Here is a 27,504-nt window from a genome sequence, read left to right on the forward strand (position 1 = left end):
CGCTATGAAAAATGAGCACGTAAAGTTCTATGGCATTGTTCAAAATAATTGATGATCTGCATTGATTGGTGACTAATTATAAGCTGAGTGGGCGCACTTTGTATTTATGACTACTGAGTGAAAGACCGGTGTACTCAAGAAAAGTATGGCACATCACAGGAACTTGCTGTACAAAGAGAAAGACACAAGCAGCTAACCTGGAAAGCAAACATCAAGGTTTCATCATGGTCGAGCGAGATCAATATTTCATTTGTTATTTCATCACGGGTGAGATTTCATCATGGTCACCATACCCTGTCTCGCCTCGACAGTTCTACTAGCAAAAGTGACACGTCTAAGTGAATTTCAGCCATTGTGATTCCATGTGGACCACCTATCAAAACATTTAAGGTGTTAAATCTGAGCAATCAACAACGGTCAGGTTAACGAGAAGAAACGAAGATATGCGGGTTACATTAAAGGCTCATTTTTCACAGCATATAGCACAGTTCGACACTCTCACTCCCCATTATATACTCTTGTTATTAGTACTTGATTATATAACTAGGACCAGGTCACATACAACCAAGTACATATACCAACGTGACAACCTACCAATAGGGCATGTATAAACAATGTCATAGCCAGCATGCAGAGCAGTGGGTGGTCTGGCAGAAATGATACGCATGCATATACAGGAAAGAGTTTAACTGACATCAGAAAATCACAATACTAAAATGTAGCTTAACAAAAAATGAGTGAACTATAGTGGCATTAAGTGATTTGTTTACATCAAGAGACTCAATCAAAAACTAAGGCCACTATGCATGACAAGGTGGTGAAGGCCAGCACAATCAGCATATGATACCAATATGGCACAGATTAAAGGCAACCATCATGGCTCACCAACCTATACCCCCCCCCCCCCCTAAATAAAGGTGTCTCTACCGCCTCTGCTACTGACACATACCAGTGGCCAACAGAGTTTATTGTGATCGTTCATGACTGGTGTCTCTTTGTTTAACAGGTGGCACAGCGAGTCCCAAGTTGCTGCAGGGCTGCTTCATCCTTCATCTGGCTTGCTAATAAAATGATTTTCCACCATCAGTGTTGCCATTAATACATTGCTGTATACAGTATTGCTTTAATGTGTATCTCCACTATGTCATCTATGGCTCAGAATGTTGTGTATGCACATAGTGTGTACACATCAGCCACACCAATGATGTACTGGTACTTAGCTACCCTAATTGTAAATCAAAGACCAAAAAAAAGGTCACTACCTGCTGGCAATAGTTGCCCTCCACCAACTAGGCTATATCTCCTTCCTTATAACTACATACATAGCTAGCTATACTGAGAATATTGTGACTGCTCTATTAGAGTATCTCAATCCTGACTGCTCTATTAGAGTACCAATTATTGATGCTATATATTGAGATAGGCTCTCCATCACAGATACAGATAATTTTAGAGGGGCTAAGTCCCTCCATAATTTTTTTTCACAGGGGCTACAGCCCTACTTCACTGCCCCTGGTCAGCAGTGTTGCATTGGCACAGTGATGACAGTCTATAATAATATGCGCACATATTACATAACATACAGTAGATAGTTATACATCATTGTATATGCAACAATGTATCTTATAGATCACAGACAATTGAAACTACAGAAAAATAATTTCAGTTAGCAAGCCAGGTGAAGTACAAAGTAAAGTAAAAATGTACATAACACATTGAACCAAGTACATGCACCAACTTTGCAACACATAATATTCAACATACGTAGTAGGTTGAATATTATGTAAGTGGGTTGTATTTTTAATTGCTACAAACAGAAGACATCATGTTCTATTTAAAGCACATTAAACACCATGTGGCTTAGTTTATAAGACAAATAAGCCAGCATGGCTTGAGATCTTGTACAAAACAGTATATTTGTACATGGCAACTTGTTGAAATCTTTTGTTTTAGATAAAAGTTGCCATGGAGTGGGAGTGCTATTTTGATTGGAAGTTTAAAAGCAATCATTTCTTAAGAAGTAAAGGACTCATTAACATTAAGGCTAAGCAAATTCAGAATATTGTTAGGTGTAGTCAGCTATACCAGGATAACATTGATGAGAAACTGCAACCACAGTTTGATAGCAATTTAGGTATCATCCTTCAAGCCCACAAGGTATGCATAGAAAAGTACCTTCATTCTAAGGAAGATCAAAAGGCTATGAAATGCCATGCTGGTGATGCAGATGTGAGTATACCTGCCCCCAAAAGAGCAAAACAGTCTGAGGCCCCCAAATTTAACTTTCAGCAGCACTGTATTTACTGTGGAGAAGAATGTCTAGTTAATGATCCAAAAAATCTTTCAAGATGGAGGCCAGCTTATATTTACTAGCTCAACATATCAGGAACACAGCATACCATGGCTCAAGGAAACTGAGATGTTGATATAAATTGATTATCAGCTTGATATCGTCAGGTACAATGGACACAAGAAACCAAAGTTTCCACCTCAGTTTCTGAAGAAGCAAGCACCATCACTGAAAATACTAGCCCACGAGTTTCTGTCACAGCAGAGAACTAGTGAGCATGACTTCACTTTTCTGAAAGATGTGATTGTGAGTAATAACTGTGCAGAGTTCAATGGGTACAATACTTGCTTGTGTCCTGAACAAGGAAGATCTTCTGAGCCAAAGACTAAGCATTTTATCTGCCATTGATTGATATGCCATCAGTTAATCCTGATACTATCATGACTGCTATGAGCAAAGCACAGCAATTAACAGAAAAAATTGGACAACATTTTACTGTGTTCACAGCTGATCAACAACTTTACAGAGTTGCAGTGGATGTTCAATGGACACATCCAGATCTATTTCCAAATCTGATCCTAAGGTTGGGTGGAATAGATATGCTAATGATTTTGTGGATGCTATTGGAACATTGATGACTGAGACTTGCCTGTCAGAAATTTTGAAGTCTGTCTTTGAAGGTGTCAAAAAATGCTAACAGGAAAGAAGTTTCCGATGAACATGAGAGCTATGCGCATGGTTGCTGAGGAGCTGCTTAGAGATGTTAATGGTAAAAATAAGCTGAAGGGCCATCATGATTGTATTAATGAACTTGAAGACTTGGCATCCAAAAGTCGCACTTCAAAAATGTGGGTTGATGTGTTCATAAAACCAGTCCTTATAATGATGTTGTATGTAAGGGTAGAATGAGAAGGTGATTGGTCTCTTTATCTGCAGGCAGTGAAACTCACAATGCCATACTCCCATGGCACAAGGAATTATCACACGTGGAAAAAAGATTGCCACTCCATGATAATGCAACAAGTGAAGTCCTCTGATTACCATGCTTGGAACCATTGCAATGCATGGCTAATATTAGCCAATGCCCTTCTTAACTTTTGTCTTTATAATACTATTTAATTAGTTTGCAAGCATTTGGAAAGTACATAGCAGCAGTACTGAATGACATGATCGATCGATTTCAAATGGGCATGTCCACAATGCTGCAATCATCAACACCAACTAATGGCTAAAAGAAGTTTTCATGAATTATCTATCATAATAAGGTGTACTAAGGCTACAACTACAGTAGCAAGTTAAACTTCAATGGTTCAAAAGTGGGTGTGGCACATTAAGATAGATTGCGAAGAGACGAACATCGATACTTTTATAATTCGAAGTTTACTCAACCTTCAAACCCACAAAACATTTGCAGTTTCGTCCCAGCCCTATAGTACAGCACTGTACATGTAACTAATGTAGAGTTTGTAGTTTACACACACACACATGGTTGACAGTCATGCGTGGTGTAAGGATGACGCATGGCAGCCAGTGAGGGCTATGCGTGGCACACAACTGGCATGGGTCATGTAGCAATGCTTCGCGACAAGTGCCGTGGTGCTGTGTGGTGCCACGCCAAAAATGCTTCATGTGTTAAGCAGTGGCATAGCCAAAGCTTTTGCCATGCCAGGGTACTGGGTAGACAAGCCCTTCAACCATGCAACACACATATACATGCCCATCTTCATTTGGACATCAATACAGCATTTTAAAAATGTGTATGCATCACTATGTATACTTTACCTACACTACTGTATGCATGACTAATGTACTTCAACCTTACTCTAGGTGAACGCTAGCTATTGGCCTCCTTATTCTATATACACATCCCTGTCTTAATTAATACCAGACTTGGAAGAAACCTTGGTTAAAGCACAAGGCACTTATGGTGTTGTATCACGTGATGACTGTGCTCTGCTAGTGCCACAGCCTAGAAATAAAAAGAAAACAATAATATTGCTGACTGAATAAGCATTCCATACTGTTTGAACTATCACTTAGTAGTATCTACGTGGCTAGGCGTGTGCTAATGCCTCAAATATCTTGCTCTATTCTCCGTTTTGACTGCACCAATAGTTACACAAGTTAATACAATTGTTAACTGCCCATCCCACTATACTGGAAGAGTTAATAATAATCCTTGTCCTTCACTCCTTGTCACAATGCTGCACATTGTTTTGTAATCACATGATCTCACTTCTATTTATTGCCTCCTATTATTTGTACACAATCGAGTTACTCAAAGGAAAAATCCCTTGGATAATCCCATCTCTATCCATCAACTAGTGGGAAAGAAAGACATTGGTGAAAATAACATGGTTAGTAAGTTATGCTATCTACCGGTATTCTTGTAGCTACAATAATGGAATAGTTAACTTTAATCCAGCCCACGTATTTAATTGCTCAGGGCTCTGGGTGGCTGATGGTGGGGCAAAATAGTCTTATGCAAGGCAATTCCCTGGCTTGCCCAGGTTTGGCTATGCCACTGGTGTTAAGTTATAAATGGACTGCACTATATTTATTCATTTATGTATGATGTAATTTTATTCGCATTTCATATTTTTCTTAGTACTTGGCTGTATATTTAATAAGATCGATATACTTCAATAGAGCACTCACTTATGTACTCTAATAGACCATTCAGGAAAGACTGATATACTCTAATAAGCAGCAAACTCTACAGCATTATCTTGAGCATGATTCGCTGGATTTTTAGCACTGCTCAAAAAGCATAATTGGCTATTTTCAAAGCACAATTCCCACAACACTATCTTCAATCTGCTTGTTGTTTTCTTCCATTAATTTCAGTATCAATTTTTAGCTGGACACCACAAGTTTATTAAAATGCTTATGCTGATACATATGTTACTGGTAGACAGTTGGTAGACACTGTACCTGCACGATAGAACCTTTTATGAACTAGCTGGGCCAATAATGATCAAGCAACACATCCCTTTACGATGGCTGGACTAATAACAATTAAGAAACACTCCTCTTAATGATCTAGTTGTACTTATAATAATTTACCATTAAATACACACTTTTTGGTAGCACAGTGAAAAACAAGACATGTTATTACCATGTCCCTTAATTAAATACTCATCTCTTATAGATAGCTCAGTAATCTGAGGCCCACTCGAGATACTCTAATATAGTAGTCTCTTAACACAACAGCCATGTAAATAAGACACATGTGGATATCATAGCTGTAGTGATAACCATAGAGTATCTATGATATAAAAAAATAACCAAACTACACCTCCTGTAGTAAACAAGTTCATGCTGTGCTAATTCTAAAAACCAGTAAATACTATCCCTTGAATTAATCGACTCTTTATAAATTAAATTAAGCACACAACATGTTATAGTGCCTTGTTTTGTTATAATACATTAAAATTAAACATATTTTGTAATTCACTAATTATGATTTTGTAATTCACCCTCTATTTCATAATTTCATCAATTATGTTGCTATGTATCACAAGGAAATGTAACTCAAGAAAACCACTTTACATCACATAATTTTGCACAGAAGTATTTTCTTAACTGTTTTATAGTTTGTTTGTTGTGTTTTCATATGATTCTCTATATTACGCCTCATGGCTGCTCTTAATCTTCTTTTGCATACAAAGGGTATACGTCCCCTCTTAACTCAAAAAGATTTTCCATTCCTGGTAGGTTGCAAAACCTGTCAAACTGCTTTTCATTTGCTATACACCCAATAAAGTATGTAGGCTACATCGCCCCTACTGAATTGTTTCACCTGGCTTCAGTTCAGGCATCTGTTCACCTGGCTTTACCATATACTCTTTAAGTAAACGCTACAAAAACAAAAAGTTAAGCTTTAATACATTAAAACAGCTTTTACTCATTAAATTAAGATTTAATAACTGTAGCTCAAAGCATGTTTGCTCGTGTGGGTGTAGGATAGACACAAAGACATGCAGACATGCAGACACATGGTTTTTTCCAAACCAATTTCCAGAAACCAGGTACCCCTGTACATGACCACAGATGGCCAAAGTGCCTCTGCAATCAATCAAATCACCATAGAAAATGCAGATAATTCCCATTTACAAATGTAGTGAAGCCATCGTGTTACCGTGAATCAACACCTTCGGCTATCAACAAAAAAAATGAGACACAAAGGAGAACAAAGTGATGTCAGCATTGTACGGATTGCAGTATTTTAAAAAGCACCTGTTGGACTGAAGTGACATCAAACAGTGAAAGATCAAGCTCATAACCATAGCTGCTATTGAGCTATGCTTCTCTTAAGGCATCAGGTAGTAAATTACATTGAATAAATTTTGTACAGTAGCAATCTATTGGAAGCATTCCCATAGGGTCATACTGAAGGCACTTTTAAGGCTTGGTTATACCTAACCAAAACTGCCAAGGTGCCACAATGACATTGTGAAGCTGATTTTTGAGTAGATATTTATACCCAGAAAAACCCAAACCTTCATGATCACCAAAATACAGTACAGTAACAGTTCTACCATACTGTATGATACTAATTATAATTCTTGCACTTGTTTGTCGCAATCAAAAATCATACACAGAAATATTGTGACTACATTCATCACTCATCACAAGGTGAATCATTTCACCATGGAGAATATCACTTGAGATACTAGAGAGTAATTGAAGCTGGTTATACACAATGCCATTAGCTGTCTGTCAAGTTAATTAACTTGTTTGCGAGTGACCACACCCATTGCCAATGGCAAAGTACAATTGCAAATGTTGCTGAAGAAGCTGTAGCAGAAGAATTATTACCTTATAAAGAGTTGTTTACAACAGCTGTACTTCAATAAGATCATGGAGCAGCTGCTACATCTTGTTTTCATGTTTACCGCAGCTGGAAATCTGTTGTGGACAAATTCTTGTGCAAAAGTGATGAATTCTAATGCAAAAGCGACAAAATAAATTGCAACGTGACGAATTTAATTGCAAAACCGATAAATTCAGTTGTAAATGGAATGAATTCTACTGCAAAGACGACAAACTCTACTGCAAGCAGGACAAAGTCAATTGCAAGGTGCCGATTTCAATTGCAAAAACCTGTAACATTTTAAAACAAGCTCCCATGGTTTATTTGTGATTAAAACAGATAACTGTTAATTTGTAACTACTATCCAAAGTTATGTAGATATACTACAAGTAAAAGTTACTCATGGCTAACAAGTTATTAATACATCTTACTAACTGATAGTAGTATGCTGACACTACATTGTAACCTGAAACCTCACAGTTTACTTTGACAGGAGTTTTGAGGTCACCATCAAACCATCTACACATAACTTAATTATATGCCAAACACCTGGTAGCATAATACATTCATCCCAATTCTACCAGTGTAATACCTTTGAACTGGTTTGATAAAAATAATGAAATACACTGGAATGCCACAGCATTGTTATGTTCACACATACACGTGCAATATTAATACATATGTATGTACCTTGTTCCTAATGTTTGCTGGAATAGATGTATGTTCCAAGAAGTATTGTACACACTTAAGATAACCTAGCTTAGCAGCCGTATGGATTGCTGTGTCTCCCAACTGGTGTGAATAAAGATAACAAGTTAATGTATTACACAAACACCAAACAAATTATACACAGCTACCCATTCATTACACACTATTGTAGTACTAGTACTTATATCTTCAGGTGTAGGCAACCTTTCTTGTTTCACTACATTTTATTTCTTTGATCCCTAAATTCCTAATTTTACTTGCACTTAATTGTTTCAGCCATGCTGAATACATCATAAATAAAATTGTGAAGTCATAGGTACAAAATGGTGAAAGATACGTATAACTAGTGTTTTTATATAATCATGCAGTTATGTTCATTATACTGTATGTGTGTGTTTGTTTACATGTTACACTACATAATGTCTTGCCACTCAAAGGACATCATGTGACTACCACATGTGTAGCTATTTCTTAAAGAATTCTTGTACTTGTGTCATTGTAAAAAGTTAACTTATTGATAGTTGTCCAGGTAGTTATCCATTAAACCTAACACTCTACAAGTGTCTAACAAATGTCCAATTGGAATTCATCAACCTCATTATACCATTGAGATATCCCAATGTGTATAATATGAATCCCAAACATACCTCACATGTAATACAAATCCAATCATGGCTAATTTTACTTGCACTTGTTTGTTTACTTTGTGATGACTGGTGAACCTGAATTTCACCAGGCTTATTGAACTTAAATTTTTTAAGTTCAATATCAATTTTTGCATCTAAATAAGTACAACTCCTCCCCTTAGGTAAGCAAATGAATAGTATTCCCCTTGAAGTCAGCTCTTTTAGCAAACCTTTCCTCACCACAACACTTGTATGACTTATAACTCAATACTTGTCTGAAACTAACTGTCTTAATGAAGGTTCAGTTCACTGTGCAATGTGGTACTGCCACAACAAACTTTAGCTTAAATTTTGTTTTCTGACATAATTGTGGAAAAAGCTCATTGTAAATGCTTACAAGATAGTCCCGTTTCACTTTACTCAAAGATTTTCGCTTAGGCTCCTAGGTTAGTGGTAAACACCTCATACAAGCTCTGCCTATTGTGTTTGCCCTCCATAGCCTAACTGGTAAAGTTGATAATTAATAAATGAATACTTCATTATACTTGAATGTACTTTTACAATGCATACATGTAGTCAACTAGCTAGCTAACATTTTATCATTTGGGAACAAGGGTTAAATCAGGAGTCTTCTTGGTATACCCAATAAACTGCTTTTGCAACTGACATTCCAGTATATTACATTTTGTCTATGGTGAGGTGAATTATGCTAAAAGAGCTGACTTTAAGGGAATCTTATTTATTTGCTAACTTAATGGGAGGAGTAATAGTTATTTGGATATAGAAACTGATATTGAACTTTAAAAAATCCCATTCCACCATTCCAGTGTTCCACCATTCCAGTAGTCCATTCCACTGTTTATACACTCCTATGAGCTTCCTGACCAGCTAGGCAAGCCAGGTATTTGGGAATACCCAAAATGGCAGCCTTTCTTCATCACTTACTCTCTCAACAACTTAAAGCCATAATTCTTGGTGTAAAATAACTTTAATGAGGTTTACATAGCATATTTAAACCAAGTTAATGTAGGAGCAATGCATGAGTCAGTCGAGCATTAACTAGAGTATTAGTGAGCATCAATCAGAGTTTATGCATGCATAACAGTCAACACGTGCTTTAGGTGCGAAGAGTAGTGTGACTGGTTAAGCGATAGTGCAATTTTGAGAATTATGCCTAGAACGAAGGGAAGTGGCAGAAAGAAGAAAACAAATAGTCGTCTCAAGGACACTTCAAGGACGTCAGAGAGACGAGTGGCTACTACCGGAACCTCAACCAGAACAACAACAAGAAGAGGGGGCAAGAACCGTCTGGCCAGTGCTGGAAAGGAGTCGTCACAAGCTACCAAATCAACCAAGAGGAGTAACAGGACTGCCCATTCACCACGTCCCAAGCGTCGTCGGTTATGCGAGCAAGATGATGACTCTTCCTCCAGCGAAGATGCTGAAGGATTCGACGATGTCCCACTGATGAAGGCTGACATCCCGAAGATAGTGGAAGTGGTAATGAATCAATTCTCAAAGGAAGGTGATGACTCTCAAGATGAAGACCAAGACAATCCTAATCCACACCTCGATAAGTATGTTACTGATGTCAGCATCTCCGTACAAGTCACGTGACAGGGAGTTACGCGCAACAGTTAAAAAAAATCGAAGGGTAGGGGTACAAAGTCTGCTTGTGGTTACAATATTATTTCAAACAAGGGTCACGCGCACTTCTCACGTGATTCGGACATTGTTGCAAGTATCACAGTAGTGTGTATGTATTATATATAGTAAAATAAAAAATAGTAACTAGCTAGGTGCAGTAATGAGTGGCAATGTGCACGCGTAAAGCATTAGTATTAATAGCGAAATTAGTACCATGCTTGTAAGTGTGTGGGTAATGCAACAGTTGCGTATTAGTAAAAAAAATTTAAAAATAAATTAATAAAAAGCTTAGCTAGGTAACTACATTACCACATAGCCTTATAGGTAGACTAGCCTATTACGTGTGTGAAAGTACATGGGATCATAAACTCTAATTACATCCACTCATCTCATTCTGACCCTTTGCCAGTATAGCACTTCATATTGTCCTGTCTCCTCTTTCTCAGATCTGGAGCACATCAACGTAATCTCATCTCACCGGAAAAGAGCTCCTCCCCCTACTAACCACCATATTGTTTCAGCTCCATCTGCTGCATCATCTATACCACCAGTACCATCCATCCTTGTGGCAAAGATTGAATCTGGAAAGTTTGTAGAGATGGGAGATCTTGTTCCAAGCCACTTAAGTTTTGAAGAGACAGCAGGAGCAAAGTCAAAACAACGATGTATTGCCAACATTTCTGAGTGGCTTCAAGCATTTGCTGTCTATGTATCAGTTATTGCCAAAAAGCAGCCCCAGCGATTACTAGATTTGATGGGCTACCAAATTCTTATGCTGGAAGCCAACATCCAATACCAAAATAATTGTTGGCTGGCATATGATAGGCAATTTCAACAGCAAGCCGCCTCCCAACCTGACTGCAAGTGGTCTATTACTGAATCCACACTTTGGAACTTTGCTTTCACAGGCCAGGCCAGAGCAAGCCGTTGTAAGCACTGCTTTAGCTTGTTCCACCAGTTGAAGGATTGTGAGTTTTCCCCTAACACAACCTCCAGCTCACATGATCTGCCACCATACCAAACTCCAGGTCGTCGGAGATTCATTTGTCGCCAATGGAATGAACAGTATGCCAAAGGGTGTTCTTTCCCGAATTTCCGCTACAAGCATGTATGCTATTACTGTGCCTTTAATCCAGTGTCAAAGGATATTAATCATAAAGCAGTGTTCTGCCCAAACCCTCCTGCTCAGCAGTCAGTGACCCAGCAAAGGCCTAGACCATTCCTTTCCATAAGTTACGTAAATGACTGGTACCACTTATGAAGGACAGGACTAACTGATGTACACACATACCTTAATATATTGTTTCACTTATCCTGTACGAATTTATGCAAATATTTAATAAATCTGCTATGCCATATAGTTAACAGGTCACTGGTATATTTCAACACAGTATTTACCTTTATGAATTGTCCTTACTCTTATATATTTTCAGACACTCTCCTGGAGCCAATCCATCGGCAGGATAGAAAATCAGTGCCATACCCTCAATGGCTACAACAGTGGCAGACTCACCTCACCCCCATCCCACTTTTCAATAACATTCCTTTAGTCGCCAGCTTCGTCCATACTCCACTAATCCCAGCTGCTTGGCTACATCACATGAGACACCACCCCCATCAAGACCTAGTGCAGTATTTCCTACAGAGTATCACCACGGGCTTCAGACTGGGTTCTGATGGAAGTGCCACACAATCAGCTAAAAGGAATCTTCAAAGTGCAGCTGACTATCCTGCCATAGTTGATGAATATCTTCACAAGGAATTATCTCTTGGCAGGATATCTGGCCCATACCCACCATCAACCTGCCCAGGAGTCCAGATAAACAGATTTGGGGTTATACCAAAGAACCACCAGCAGGATAAGTGGCGCCTTATTACAGGCCTTTCTCACCCCTCTGGTAGCAGTGTAAATGATGGCATACCCTCCCAGCTATGTACCTTAACCTATGTGACAATAGATGAGGCCATATTAAGCATACTTAAATCAGGAAGAAACACAATGTTGGCAAAAATTGACAGTAAAAGTGCCTTTCATTTACTTCCAGTGCACCCGGCAGATCGACATCTACTAGGGATGAAATGGAGAGGCAATGTTTACATTGATCATTGTATCCCCTTTGGTCTTCGCTCAGCACCGAAATTGTTTAACATCCTTGCCGATCTCCTAGCATGGATTACAGAGAATGAAGGTGTTTCCTACCTCATTCATTATTTGGATGACTACTTGACAATGGGACCACCAGGCTCTACAGTATGCTAACAGAATGTTAACATTTTATATCCTTATGTGCCAAATTAGGTGTCCCACTCGCATCTGAAAGTTTAGAGGGTCTTTCAACGTCATTGTCTTTCCTAGGAATTATATTAGATACCAAGCACATGGAGATATGGCTACCAGCTGACAAACTAGCTAGGATTAAGCAACTCTTGACAACATGGCTACCCAGACGAAAAGCTAGAAAGAGGCAGATTCTATCACTCGTAGGCACTCTCGACCATGCTACAAAAGTTGTCCGCCCAGGCAGGGCCTTTGTAGCAAGAATGTATTCTACAGCGGCTAAGCTGTGCAAGATGCACTTTGTTACTAGGCTAAATAAAGCATTCAGATCAGATTTGCTATGGTGGTATACGTTTCTGCAGGTTGGAATGGCTTTAGCATCCTCAGACATCCCACTATCTCACACCCAGATTTTTGTGTCCAAACTGATGCGTCAGGAACATGGGGTTGCGCAGCAGTACTGGCCCCCTACTGGCTACAGTGACAATGGCCCCCAGAATGGCAGAATATTGGGATCATGGCTAAAGAGCTTATGCCAATCATTCTTACTTGTATCGTCTGGGGGTCATATTTGTCTAAGTACCACATTAATTTTCAGTGTGACAATGCCAACCTGGTCATCTCCATTAATAAGGGCTCAAGCAAGGATAAGCTTGTAATGCATCTGCTCCGCTCTTTGTCATTCTTCGTCACACACTTCGATATTTATCTCACCGCTACTCACCTACCAGGAGTGATAAACGCTACCGTTGATCACCTCTCTCGGCGCAACTTCAGCAAGCTTTCGAAACTGTTCCCAGTCTGACAGCAGAGCCTACACTGATACCTCATTCCGCCTTGCAGTTAATCTCACCTCATAGGCTTGATTGGATTTCTCCTCACTTTCTTCAACTGTTTCAGCAAACTTTATCATTCATTTACCAACAGTCACGTTAATCATGTAACCTATACACCATACATTGCACATGTAATACTGTGTGACCATACTATTAACACTGCAGTACTTCATAATATTATTATCACTGTGCTTATTAATATTATAATTATTACTAATTTCCTCTATATTTTGTACCTACAGACCTGCCATCGGTTACTGTAACCCAACTGAAGGCTGTAGCACAAACTTACCTTAATCTGGGAATATCCACATCCATAAAGAAAGCATATAGAACTGGCCTCCACAAGTACATGACCTTCTGCACAGAAACTAACCAGCGGCCAGTACCAGTTTGTGAGGATACATTGCTTTTCTTCGCTACATACTTGGCACAACAACACCTTTCATATGCGACAATACAGGTTTACCTCTCTGCTGTGAGATACAATCAGATTATAGCTGGCAAATTATTGCCCTCAGTAACTCTGCAGTTAAACTGTGTACTAAAAGGCATACGAAGGTCATATGCTATCACCTATCAACCCAAAGATAGATTACCTATTATGTTTCCAATTATGGCACGCCCTTCATGCTGTATTTTCGATGCACCCTGGAAACTACAGAGATGTTATGATTTGGGCTGCCTGCTACCTCCCTTACTTTGGACTTCTTAGAGTAAGTGAATTCACCACGTCCTCGCCCAATCACTTCAACCCTTCAACGGACCTGCTGTTATCTGACGTTGCCTTGGACAACCGAGCATCCCTTTCACTTGCACAAATTACACTAAAGCAATCTAAAGGAGACCAGTTCAGGAAAGGTGCACAGATATATTTGGGGAGAACTTCCCATGTTGTATGTCCAGTACATGCCTTAGTGCAATACCTAGCCAGGTGGGGTGGCACTCCAGGACCACTCTTCTCTTCTTATTCTCTGACAACAAATCATTAACAAGAACATCATTCAGTGCAGCTCTCAACAGAGCTTTAAAGGAGCTCCAAATGGACCCCTCTCAGTTCAATACACACAGTTTTAGAATTGGTGCTGCTACATCAGCTAAGCAAGCTGGCATCAGTGACTCACACTTAAGAGTCCTTGGCAGGTGGAATAGTGATGCCTAACTAAAATATGTTAGACTATCACCACAAGATCTGGCCGGATTGTCAAAATCTCTTGCTTCTATGCAATGCGTGAAACTAACCTACGTAGGTGTATTACTGCAGATGTATACAATACTTAACTAATTAATTTCATATGTGCATGATGGTATGTACACATGTTCATAGGTATACCATATAGAGGTCCCAGTAACCATGACTATGTGAATAGCTCACAGGATTGTAACAGTAAAAAAAAATAACAAAAAATAAAAATAAAAATAAATAAAAAACTAAGTAGCTGGTTCCTTATATATGCTTGGGTGGAAAGTCATGTGGTATGCCTTTCTATGGCCTGATACACCCAAGCTATGTCATACAGTCAGAATATTTGCCCTTAGCCATTCAAAGTACCCCCTCCAATCCAATTAATATGTACACAAATAAAAAATTATATCAAAAATTTAATCCCTGCCTTAATTGGTTAGGTTCCCACTGGCAGACAGAGTCCTTGTACAACTACCAACCCCACCATCATCAACCGACGGTGGTGGATTAACTGATTAGGTCAAGTATGTTGGAGGTGAGCAAACTACATTAAAGATCCATAACATGTACCATATATTAAAAAAAAATTGGCAGTAAAAAAGTTTGGCGAATAATATTACAATTGCCAAAATTTTATCTGCCAATTATTTTTAGCAATCAGATGAGCAGATTAGCCATGTTGAAAGGACAAATGTACCATGAAACCACCTAACTTCAAAGGAAAATTTCAGGGTACATATCTCATAAACCCTGGCTTGCCATGGTACATTTAAGTAAAACCATGGCTGGCCATGGTTTATTTTAGTTAAACCATGGCTGGCCATGGTTTATTTTAGTTAAACCATGGCCTTGATATCTGGTGAGGTAACGTTAGTTTGTTTTTAGAAGAATCCTGGCAGCATTCGATTGTGGGAGTTTAGTATTGTTCACGTGATGAAAACCATGAGGCTGATTTTCCATCCTACAGCACTCAGACGGAGGCGATTCGACTCCCTCACCACCCTATGAGTTGACAAACAAAAGTTCAAGATGAGAACTAGTGTCATGGGTAATTTACAAGCACTTCTCCACGTGTTTGATTATGTACCACGCCCACTTTTCATATATCACGAGGTAACCACTCTACAGCAAAGCTTACCCCTCTAGATGTTTAGAAAACTGTGTAAACAGTGTTTAAGTGATGTAGCAACTCTGAAACACTTGTAAAATCACTAAATTGAGTGTTTCTGTGATATCCTTAGGATTTGCCCATTTATGTTAACAAATGTAGTCACAACATTAGTTGTTGTTGTCCCATAATTGAATTTCACAAGTTGGTCTATATAATGAATTCAGTGGTTGGCCTCATATTGGTTTGGGTGATTAGTCTCCTGCAGGCTCTTAGCCTGAATTGGCATGGTACATATCAGTTGTATCACGTGCCCTCGTGATTTGCCTGATATGTACACTCACACTCTCGGGCCTAACGGCCCTCTAGCTTGGGTGTACATATCAGGGTCCGAGAGCGTGAGTGTACATATCAGGCAAATCACTCAGGTACATGACACAATTATTACATGATAGAATGGGTATTGGAATATCGTTACATGTATCATGGGCATTTCCAAGCTTTCCCTTTGACTGTCGAGAGATTCGTTGTCCCACAAGAGTTCACGAATATCCAAACATTGCTCTCGACATTACAAGAACCAGCAAATGATGTTTACAAAAACAATAACTTCCCCCTATGCTGACCTCTCTGGTTTGACCACCTACTGTGGCGCTTTGCCAGTATCTGAATGGCCTGCAGATCAAAGACAGGCTAGGGATAGATTTTTTCAAACTCCTTCTAGGCATTTGTCCCATTTCACTGTAGTCAACGATCTTTGCTTACGTTCCTTGGGTCATGGTAAGCACCTCGTACAAGCTTTTCCTCCAGTGTCTAACTAGTAAAGCAGATAAAAACAAACAAAACGAACAAAACTTTTATGGTAGCTACCACTTGAATGCAATGTTGCTCCGTACAAATGCAAGCAATTAAAAAAACTAGCTAATTAAGGAGTGTGGCAGCAGTTTCTATCGTAAGTCGTCATCCAGATAAAGACTCATGATTGAAATGGCTGCTACTCTCCTTTATTGGAGAGTTGTTTAATCAATTTCGCAGGGTTTGCACTAAACTTTTTTACTGAAATATATGTTACATAACTAACAGCAAGAATTTTGTTATAGCACCAATAGTTTACTTCAAGTTATAAACTGTAGCATGTGGTGTGGCATTTGTATTTTTTTTTGTTTCTTTGTGGCACTACAAACATTTGTGGCATGACATGTTTAACTTTGGCATGTATATCTAAATTTTGGACTCACGTGGTTGAGTTTGGCTACAGCTATCAATAGCACTATAAGCCAAATTTATGTCCATAATACTGTACGTCATGTTATGGCTGTTAAAACAACTGGACAAGACATCAAGTTCGAGATCAATTGTTGAATCATCATAATGATGGAAATTATGTACATGAGCCTGAAGTTATTTGAATAAACGCCTACAAGTATATCAGTTTAATTTTATGATTTCTAACAAAACTCAACAAAATTCTGGATGTTACCTAGTATGTTAGCAATCTTAAAGTTGTTTTATGTTGAGAATTATGGTGTTAAGTTGTTGAGAGAGCAAGTGATGAGAAAAAAGAGCCATTTTGGATAATCTTTTGTCCAATACCAGGCTTGCCCAGATGGTTAGCAATCTCAGAATTTGGTACACAACTTCTTTGTTGATAGGTAACTACTTTTGTGGTGTGAGGAAGTTTGGGCTATTATTTGTTTAGTTTTCATGGACAAAAACCTGTTTTTGGACCTCAAAATTCTGTCTAAATGATGCAGCAATAGTAATCATGCCTCACTAATCATTCCATCTTCAGTGAAGGTTTGCTCACAGAGAAATGTTAAAGTGCAGTATTGTGATAAAAGACCATTGTTTCCGGGACTGTAAGCTCGTGATTCGCAGATATTCTCATCGATTTCTACCACAAGAAGGCAATAGAATTTACTGCCACTGCAGCTGTATTCAAACGAGTGTTGGTCCAACATGTAACAGCAGTTAGCAAATTATGTTGAAGATGACAATTTTTACATTGGTAACCCTATCTTGGCTATCATCATGTACAGTAGCCAGCAAATGTTTGTTAACATTTAAGGGCAAACTATGAAAATAATTTAACGGTAAATTGAAGCCATACAGTACACTATCTATGCATGTCATGAGAAGCTCCAGAAATTTTGGTGAGTCAGACCTGTCTCCAATCTAAACATTTTGTGATGCCAGGGACTACAGTAGGATTATGGCTAAACTTATGAATGTACAAAGGAAGGCCTTTACCTGTGCTGTATGTACCTTAGTGTGAGAAGCACACTGGCATACAAAGTCTGCAAATCTAGAGGAATCTGGCCATCTGGGGAGCTCCCCTTGGAAAGTTTTTGACTGTTGCATTAAGTTGACTATTCTACTATGGTTGATCTTTCTTGGTCAGTTTCTGTAAACCTCAGAACCCCCCATGGAGATTCCCTTGTAAGCATGTACATCCTTTTATTTAGTCAGCTATGTAGCAGTTTTACATGCTGGAATGCTAACAGTGTTAAAAGTAACAGAATTCTAACTTTTGACTTTATTGTACACTTCAAGTCATCGTAGTACCAGTATTTATACTTGTGTACATAAATGTGAAAAATAATTCTTGCACCTGTGTATCACAATCAAAAGTCATACATATCAAACATTACAGTAATACCGTTTAAGTAACGATTGGGCCGAAAATTTTGTGTGCCGCCCAAAATTTCGAATTTGAAAAGCACCCTAGAAACATCTCACGCAACGAAAATCACTTTTACGGAATAGTACTAGTTCATATGATATAATTATAATACAGCATAAAATACAACAAAACACTAACAGGTGGCCGGATGGATATGAGTAAAATGCAGAACGGATTGGAAAGTGGACTCGCAAACGAACTGGGTAAACTTACCCCAAACGTCTCTTTATCACAGTTACCCACTCCAAAACAATATCAGATGCTGCAGTGACAGTAAATAAACCTCTGAATACCATCGCAAAGTTTGCTTAAGCTGATATTAAGCACCGTGCTTAAAACTGCTCTTGGATTCATTCTTTAGTTGTGCTACAGTACAGCTCATGGGTAACGTCGCATGTACATGCATGACGCGCATGACGTGCACTCGAGTGACACGTGTGGATGCAGCAAGGCTACAGTAATGCTCCACGATAGCTAACTTTACTCGAGAGCGTCACGCAAGACGAGATAACAGGTCTCACCTATGGTCTTGGGAGGCGACACTGGCTCAGTTCCACCAGCTGTGAAGTCTCCTATTGCAATGCCTGTGTTATAGCTACCGAATACTTGGTAACTTAGCTACTGACTTGACCTTGACTCTGTCGCGGACTACAGTCAGTGCTGTAGCTAGCAGTATAGCTACCGTAAACCTAGATGGATTGGTCGCCAAGTATTGCCACAGAACCCCAGTTAGTGCATTTTTCTAATTCATATTTTCTTTATCTAGATAGTTAAAGGAATGGTCAACCGAAGTTTCAACTCTAGAAGCCAAGAAATTTTGAAGTTACAGCGCTACGAAGGGCCTACGAAGTGCTAACAGCAAAAAATCGATCTGTACAGTGACAATAAACTACAGGTGTTGAATAAAACGATCATAACATACGGATGCAGTCCTCTACCAAGATGCAACTTGCACCATCGAATTCACCATGAACAAGCGAATCCATTGCTGGGTAAGTTGTGTCTTCCAGGCCTTTCCTACATCCACGGGGGACCGGTAAAGGCAAACGAACGTGAGAAAAAGCGATAGTGAACTGCTCGTCTAACGCAAGGCAGACTAACGCTGATATCTTCTGTCTCCTTGAGAGTACTGACACGAAACAAAGATTTTGGAACTCCTCTTGCTTTTGGGATCACGATGCTGCCAAGGTTTTTGGTGTTATCACTTTCTTTCATTGTGAAACAAGCACTTTAGAATTTACAGATTTTTTTCTTTTTCGTAAATATTCCACCCATTGCGTTCTGCGGGCCAAGGAGTGCATTTATTGCATTCTACTGTATAATTAGCTAGCTAGGCTTGCACGAACATAATTATGGGACCGATCACAAATGTTTCTGTGGTTTAAGTGTTGTATGAAGTTACTAAACTCAGTAGCGAGTGTTCTCATGAGCGGCGAGTTTCTCGCGTGGCTAGTGCATATCCACGCGATATTCCACAGGTATTGTACAGTACACTGCAAAAGAATGATCCCGCGAGAAGATGCGAGCATTACTCGCATGTGTATACTCGCGACGTTACCTTTGAGCTGTATTGTAAATCAAAAATGCATTCTTCATTGTGCGCGATTGTATAATGCTGTAAACAAGCAAGATACAAGATTTAAGAATGTTGAAGAGACGTTTGTTGCTAATAAATTTGTGTTCAGGTTAATTTCGCAGCTGCTTCTCAGTTTAACAGGTGACAGGAAGCTTTGAAGTCACACCACGTTATTTACTTCATCAGCTGGCAAGGCTGACTGCAACAATAAATTTACACTATGTTAATTATACTTCAACCTTGTTTACAGCACTGTGACAATTTCGCCATGTTAAGCCCTAGTGTGACTTCGAAGCCTGTCCATCGTGAGCCCCCAGCCACACTGGAAAGCAGCCGTAAAACTAATTGCAACAATAGACCTAAACACAAATCTATCAGTAACAGCATCTCTTCAACAAGTCTTGAATCTTGTATCTTGGCTTGTTTACAGTATAATACCGTCATGCACCATGAAGAATGCACTTTAAATTCAGCACAAAAACAATGAAGTTCAAGAGCAGTTTTAAGTGCGGTGCTTAATATCAGCTTAAGTAAGCTTTGAGATGATGTCCAGAGGTTTATTTACTGTCACTGCAGCATCTGATATTGTTTTGGAGTGGGTAACTGTGATAAATAGACGTTTGGGGGTAAGTTTACCCAGTCCGTTTGCGAGTCCATTTTCCAGTCTGTTCCGCATTTTAGTCACATCCGTGGCCGCATATAGAATTTTTTTTTAAATTTCCAAAACTTGAATTTAGACTCACTGCCTGACTGATCACAGTCACAGGGCTAGAGGACAAACAATGCAGTACACGGTCACCATTTTATAACACAATAACAAACTCACTAGTGGGATGTGCCATTTGGGGTACCGAGGAGTGTGGATTCTCTGCGTCTTGTCTTTTCTTTTATCTTTAATCAGGCTGCTTGTCTTCTTCATCCAATGAAACCATATTGAGGCATTAATTTTCCGCATCAACACTTTCTTTCAGTAGCACATTTAGACGCCACAGAATTATTTCAGAGCTTGATGTTTGAAGAGTTTAGTCCTGGCACTACTACAAGAGGTACAATAGCTAGATATCTGCAACTTCCCTATTGGGAAATGCGCCTGCAAAAGAGCGATTGCCGCCAGACTAATTCGCGATAGGTTTGCGGCAGTACCCATCTAGGCTGACTAATCATGATAGAGTACGGAGACAACACCTCTTCACAATCTAGTTATTTGCTAAACAAAGAACAAGACCTTATTGGTGTAGCTAGCTGTACACCCCTTGTCTGACTTGAGATACTCTAATACAACTGTCACACTAATACAGCAGTCGTGCATTTATGATATTTTAACAAATACACTGAAAAATTTGGAATTTTCAACTAGAGTAGGGACCATAGTACATCGATAAAAAGTACTGAAACAAGCTGGAGTAGAGTGCACAATATTAAATCACAGTAAAACAATAAGAAGTGTTATATCCGTACTGTGCTCATAATGGAAATGCACAGCAGGGATATAACACTCTTATTGTTTTACTGCGATTTAATATCGTCCACTACTCCAGCTTGTTTCAGTACTTTTCATCAATGTACTATGGTCCCTACTCTAGTTGAAAATTCCAAATATTTCTGTGTACTAGTTTGTTTACTTTTTTTTGTAAATGATTATTATGACTCGGTTAACCCATCCACAATTATCGTCTGAAAAGTGAAGTATCCATTACGCTTCATTGTCAGCTATGTTCAACCCGTTACACAGCACTTCGGATCTAGAACTGTTCGAAAAGCACCTCATGCACACCGAAAGAAATGGTGCCGCGCACCCCAGTTATATCAATTATCGTCTGAAAAGTGAAGTATCCATTACACTTCATTGTCGGCTATGTTCAACCTGTTACACAGCAGTATGAATCAAGAACTGTTAGAAAAGCACCTCTGCAATCAGAGTAGCCACTATGAAAAATACAGACGATTCCGTTTCAAAGGGAAGCCATCATGTGCTACTGCCAAATCAACACTTTTCGCTGTCAGCAAAGATGAACGGGACACAAAGGAGGACACTGATAAGTTCATGAAGAATGCATTGCACATACTGCGGTATGCCAAAAGAAACCTCTCGGGCTGAAGCAATGTCAAAAAGTGAAAAAAATCAAGCCCGAAGCCTTAGCCGTTATCGAGTTACACTTGTCTGATGGCATCAGTCAGTCAGTAGAAAATTCCATTAAATATTTTTTTTTTAAATTCCGTAGCAATATATTGAAAGTGTTTTGGAGGCTTGTTTGGGCTTAGTTTTACCTGCTTCATTGTCAGGGAAAATTGAGGCTGGTTTTTGGGTGATATTATTTTGTGCGCCACGCCTACTCCTTTGTGGTCCCTACTATGCACTGAGTAACTATTGTACTGTATGACAGAACAGTCCCAGAGCTATAACAAAATAGTATTTTTCTTTAAAATTGTCATTTAAAAAATGAAGTAGGGATCTATGCAATAAAAATATTGAAACAAGAGATGAATGATGGTATTACAGCATGAAAGTCCCTACTTTGGCACTGTTACAGTATGTATGTACATGTATGTATACCTGTACCTACAGTAAATATATTAATCTTATAAGAATAGAAATGCCATCAGGGATCATTGGCATTATATAGAACATCTATATATTCCTGATTGCATAATTATTTCATGTTGTAATGTGACCATGAAGGGATTCAGGCTCCACCATACTGTATGTACTGTACTGTACTTTGTTAGACAAATCCTCAGAGTGATATTTACTGTGCATACCACTTCCGTAGTGAGATGAGTCAACACATCCAGTGGAGTGCATTCACAATGTTTATATTTTAAAGAAATTGTCAATTTACAGTAAAAAATGAAGTAAGGATCTGCAATGAAAAGTAGTGAAACAAGAGATGAATGATGGTGCAGCATAACTCGATGGGAAAGTCCCTACTTTGGTACTGAATAAAAATAATTGTTACAGCTACTGTGCCAAGGTAGGAATTTTACCACCTAGTCATGCTGTAATACCATCATTCATCTCTTGTTTCACTACTCTTTATTACATAGATCCCTACTTCATTTTTTTCTGTAAATTGAAATTTCTTTAAGATATAAATATTGTGAATACACTCCTCTGGATGTGTTGACTCATCTCACCATGGAAGTGGTATGCACAGCAAATATCACTCTGAGGATTTGTTTATAGTCGGTACGCATTCACCTGAGCCCCCGCCAAATATAGTAATATCAAAGAGGTGGTGGTCCAGAGTGAACCGCGTGGCGGATTGTCTGAACTATTATAGTCACGTACTTGGAGATCAGGCCCTTGAAGTAACAGTGGAGGTCCTACCGAGATGGACACAGGATTGATCGTCAATTCCGAGATGTCGGAGAACGCATCGGTGGAGATGCCAGGAACCAAGGATGATTGTGAGTCTCAGGGACAGGATGCTACATCGGAGCAGGAGAATAGTGACTCTGACTGGGTGCCCGAGGGCCCTACCTACCCTCTTAATTCGAAGCGGGTGAAAGTGGAGCAGCTACAGTTGATTGCTAAATCACTAGGATTGCTGACTACTGGAATGTCTGCAGTGACAAGGCAACTTATTGAAGGAAAGTTATTGGAGATGGAGAAGGAGCCGAAGAACGCTCAGGTCGTCTTGCAGGGCTCAAGTGAGGCCCAAACCATATTTTTAATCGATGAGAATGGTATAATTTGTGTTGCGAAGCCACGCGAGCGTCATGCTCACGTGAGTCAACCGGTTGACGCCAGTAATATCGGGGCCCCGAACGAGGTACGCGGTGCACCGCATGGTACGGAAAACAATGTAGATGAGCTAAAGAATGCTCTTCAGGCACGTGAACTTGAGCTTTTAGAAACGCTGGAGAGGTTACATGAAACCCAGCGAGAATTAGATGCCGTTAAGGCGAGGGGTCAGCAAGTAGAGGGTGAGTTAATTGAAGTGAAGGCTACATTAGAGAAGGAGAAAAAGAAGTTTAAGAGGATTTGGCATGAAAAATGTAATATGCAACTTTCTCACGAAGATCTAATAGATGAGAAGGACCTGGAGATTGAAAGGCTGAAAGCACGCCTCCTCAATTCCACCTTATCCTCAAGCTCACCCGTACCCAGCACTCATAACTCACTGCCAGCCCCCATGGATATGGAGCAAAGATTGGAAGGAACCAATGTAGCCTCGTTAGCCCACCGCCGGGGAAAAGCTCCATCCGTTGACTCATTTAGTGCGGAGGGACTGGATGAGCAGTGGGATGAGTGGTTACCCACTTTTGAGAGGGCGGCTGATTGGAACAGTTGGAATGACACAGAACGACTGCTACAGCTGGCCGGCCACCTTAGGGGCAAGGCTAGGCAGGAATTGTCGCTGCTCACATCCGACGAAAAGTCAACTTTTGACAGGGCTAAGAGCGCAATGAGGAGCAGACTGGAGGTTGGCAGCAAAGCCTTAGCAGCTCAGGATTTTAGGCATGCATCTCAAGGTGCTCAGGAAACAGTGTCAGAGTACATATCAAGACTTGAAAGAACATTCAGAAGGGCCTATGGGAGAGACCCAATGACTGAAGAGACTCGACATGCCCTCCTCTATGCCCAACTGCAAGAAGGACTTCGGTACAACCTGATGAAGGCCCCTGCAGTCTCAGGAGCTCGGGAGTACAAAGAACTGTGTGTTGCGGCCAAAAATGAGGAACGGCGGTTGCACGAATTGAACAAGAGACAGCAATACTTGCGGGACAGCAAAGGTGACTATAATGTGGACAACTCTTTTAGAAGGACAGAGAAATCCATGAGTACTCCCCCAGTTGCGCCTCAAGGGAAGAATGCTGATACCGCCAGTCCTATAAGGGACACTACTAGTAATCGTGGTTTTATCCAGAAGAGATGCTATATTTGCAATAGTGCCAGCCACCTGGCTCACCAATGTAAGGCTCCCAGGACAGAGAGTGCAGGCAAGACTCAGAAGACCTTTGTGCCGTTAGCAATGAAGCAGGTGACAACTCAGAACAGCTATTCGGGGAATGATGCGGTGTTACCCGTCGTTCGACACCCCATTTGTTCTGGAGACTGATGCCAGCATTACAGGAATAGGTGCTATCCTCTCTCAGGTGCAGAGTGATGGACAGTATCACCCCGTAGCCTTTGCAAGTAGATTACTGACTGCTGCAGAAAGAAACTATGGCATCACAGAACTAGAGATGCTTGCAGTAGTGTGGTCCATCACTCATTTCCATTCTTATTTGTATGGGCACCAGGTGACCATTTATACTGATCATTCTGCTGTTCAAGCTATTCTTAATACACCCACACCATCAGGGAAGCATGCACGGTGGTGGTCCAGAGTGAACCGCGTGGCAGATTGTCTGAACTATTATAGTCACGTACTTCGAGATCAGGCCCTTGAAGTAACAGTGGTGTTCACTCCCAATGGTTTTGTACTGGAACAAGCATGTTTTCATGTTGTAAGCATTTTTGCGCACTTGAATTGTCCATACTAAATGTATGGGATATTTCTAAAGCATCATAATTGACTTGGTCTTGTCCATAACAAAGCGCTTTTTTGATTAACAGTTCCACGTTTAAAAGGCTTCACAGCACTACCAAATGTTTGGGCAGCTGGCCCATGTAACAAGGGTTATTAACAAGAAATGAGGGCATTTCTATTCTTATACAAGGGGTAGTCACTTCAGTACCGTCTGTTGAAACATTTGCGACCGGGATCAATATTTAATCAAGCGATCAAGGGGCTTTTGTACAGTGAAATGAGCGATCAAAACATCTGCAAAAGTGATGATCAAGCACCTTTCAAAGCTAACTTTAGCAACACAATAATGTACTAATATTTTACGGTAGACTATCAAGAATCAAGGCACTTTTATAAGTGTAATCAAGCGATCAAGGCGAAATTTAGACGATCAAAATTCTTGATCCCGGTCGCAAGTGTATCAACTGGCGGTATGGAAGTGACTACCCCTTGTTATAAGATTAATATATTTACTGTAGGTACAGGTATACATACATGTACATACATACTGTAAGTACAGTATGTACATACAGTATGTACAGTATGTACATACTGTACATACTGTACATACATACTGTAAGTACAGTACATACATACTGTAAGTACAGTATGTACATACTGTATGTACAGTATGTACATACTGTACATACTGTACATACATACTGTAAGTACAGTACATACATACTGTAAGTACAGTATGTACATACTGTATGTACAGTACATACATACTGTAAGTACAGTACATACATACTGTAAGTACAGTATGTACATACTGTATGTACAGTATGTACATACTGTATGTACACTCACACATACACATGTAATATTGCTACAAACATACATTGTTCCTATGATCTACTAGAATAGTTATATTGTCCAATAACCATTGGACACACTCCAAATGGTTATAGTAAGCAGCCTCATGGATAGCTGTGTCTCCAATATACTGGTGTGAATAAAGATAACAAGTTAACGGATTACACAAACACAAAACAATTATACATACCCATTTAATACACACTATTGTATTACATGTAACTATTATTACCATATATGTAATGTATGTACTACTAACTCTTATTAGGTGTGGAACATGTAGATATAGTTTAGAACATGAACGATGATTCTAACATTTGAGTATTTTCTTATTTGCTTAGTGTTCGTCGTTGTTAACATTTAGTACATAAGTTTTACGCTAGTAAGGAAATAGTTCACAGGAAAGGTTGGACTTGGTAGTTCATATGTAGTCACTATTAATCTTATGCATACAGTATGCTTAATTTTTTGGTAGAAAAAACTTTATACCTGTCATTGATAAAATTATACATTTTACATAAAGCTTTGTAAAGCTAAAGCTGCAGTCGAGCTCTGTTCATAAAGCAATAATAAGATTCCATCTGTAAATTTTATTGAGGAAGTCTCACAGTTCTTTAAATAACTTCATTTCTGTGTACCACAGACCTTCAATAGAGGTACCAGGGATGTGCTATTAAAACTATGAAGTTTTATGAATCCCACAAGTCAAAGGTAACACTGGTAAACATGATTATAAATGCATTTTCATAGCTGACAAGCAAAAGTAGGCTGGTGTTGATACCTAGAGTCTGTTTGAGGTTTAGTCTTGTGGCACCATAAATCATCAACAAATAACATTGCCTTTGTAAGGCTGCTTTCTGGTATTATTTAGACACAGTATTCATGGCACCAAAGACCTGTCATGTGTTAGAACCTTTACCACATTACATCACAAACACAGCTTTGTGGTTCACATTATGTAACAAATGATCATGTTCCTTGCTCTATAGTGAGTAATTTGATATATATATGAGATTCATAAAATATTGAACATTTTAAAAGGGGAATAGGGATCACTGAAAAAGGTCAAGAAGGGATCGCTGGGATGGTGATGTACATGTAAACCGCAAATCCCTATTTTGACTCATCTCAAAATGACAGAGCATTTATAACTAAAATTTATGACATAGAGTCAAATAGGGATTGTGGTTTTCATTACCACCCCTTCTTGCTTCATGGCTTTTTTCAGCGATCCCTACTCCCTTTTAAAATTTTTAATTTTTTATTCATCTAGTCTGTGTATTTTTTACTAATCCAGTAAAGGATTTGTTTTATTGATAATGATAATTGTTATAGATACGCATAGCAATTTACATTAGTGGCTGTCAAGTTCAGTGTAAGCTTTGTTGTTATCAGACACACTTGACTGCATTATTAGA

General features: G+C 39.3%; 1 protein-coding gene and 2 long non-coding RNA genes across 24 annotated transcripts in view; 1 reads left to right on the forward strand and 2 right to left on the reverse strand.

Moving 5' to 3' along the window:
• The window catches only part of LOC136256393 (AMP deaminase 2-like), a 331,896-nt gene that overhangs the window by 256,293 nt on the left and 48,099 nt on the right, over positions 1 to 27,504 (forward strand). The window lies entirely within an intron of this gene.
• The window catches only part of LOC136256555 (uncharacterized), a 294,555-nt gene that overhangs the window by 78,628 nt on the left and 188,423 nt on the right, over positions 1 to 27,504 (reverse strand). The window lies entirely within an intron of this gene.
• The window catches only part of LOC136256548 (uncharacterized), a 98,011-nt gene that overhangs the window by 51,151 nt on the left and 19,356 nt on the right, over positions 1 to 27,504 (reverse strand). The window contains exon 2 of the long non-coding RNA XR_010701538.1: positions 7,797 to 7,898. This is a non-coding gene — a long non-coding RNA (uncharacterized lncRNA). The remainder of the gene's footprint in view (positions 1 to 7,796; positions 7,899 to 27,504) is intronic.

The sequence above is a fragment of the Dysidea avara genome, chromosome 1 (assembly GCF_963678975.1).
Source record: "Dysidea avara chromosome 1, odDysAvar1.4, whole genome shotgun sequence".
In the NCBI taxonomy this organism is placed as follows: Eukaryota; Metazoa; Porifera; class Demospongiae; order Dictyoceratida; family Dysideidae; genus Dysidea; species Dysidea avara.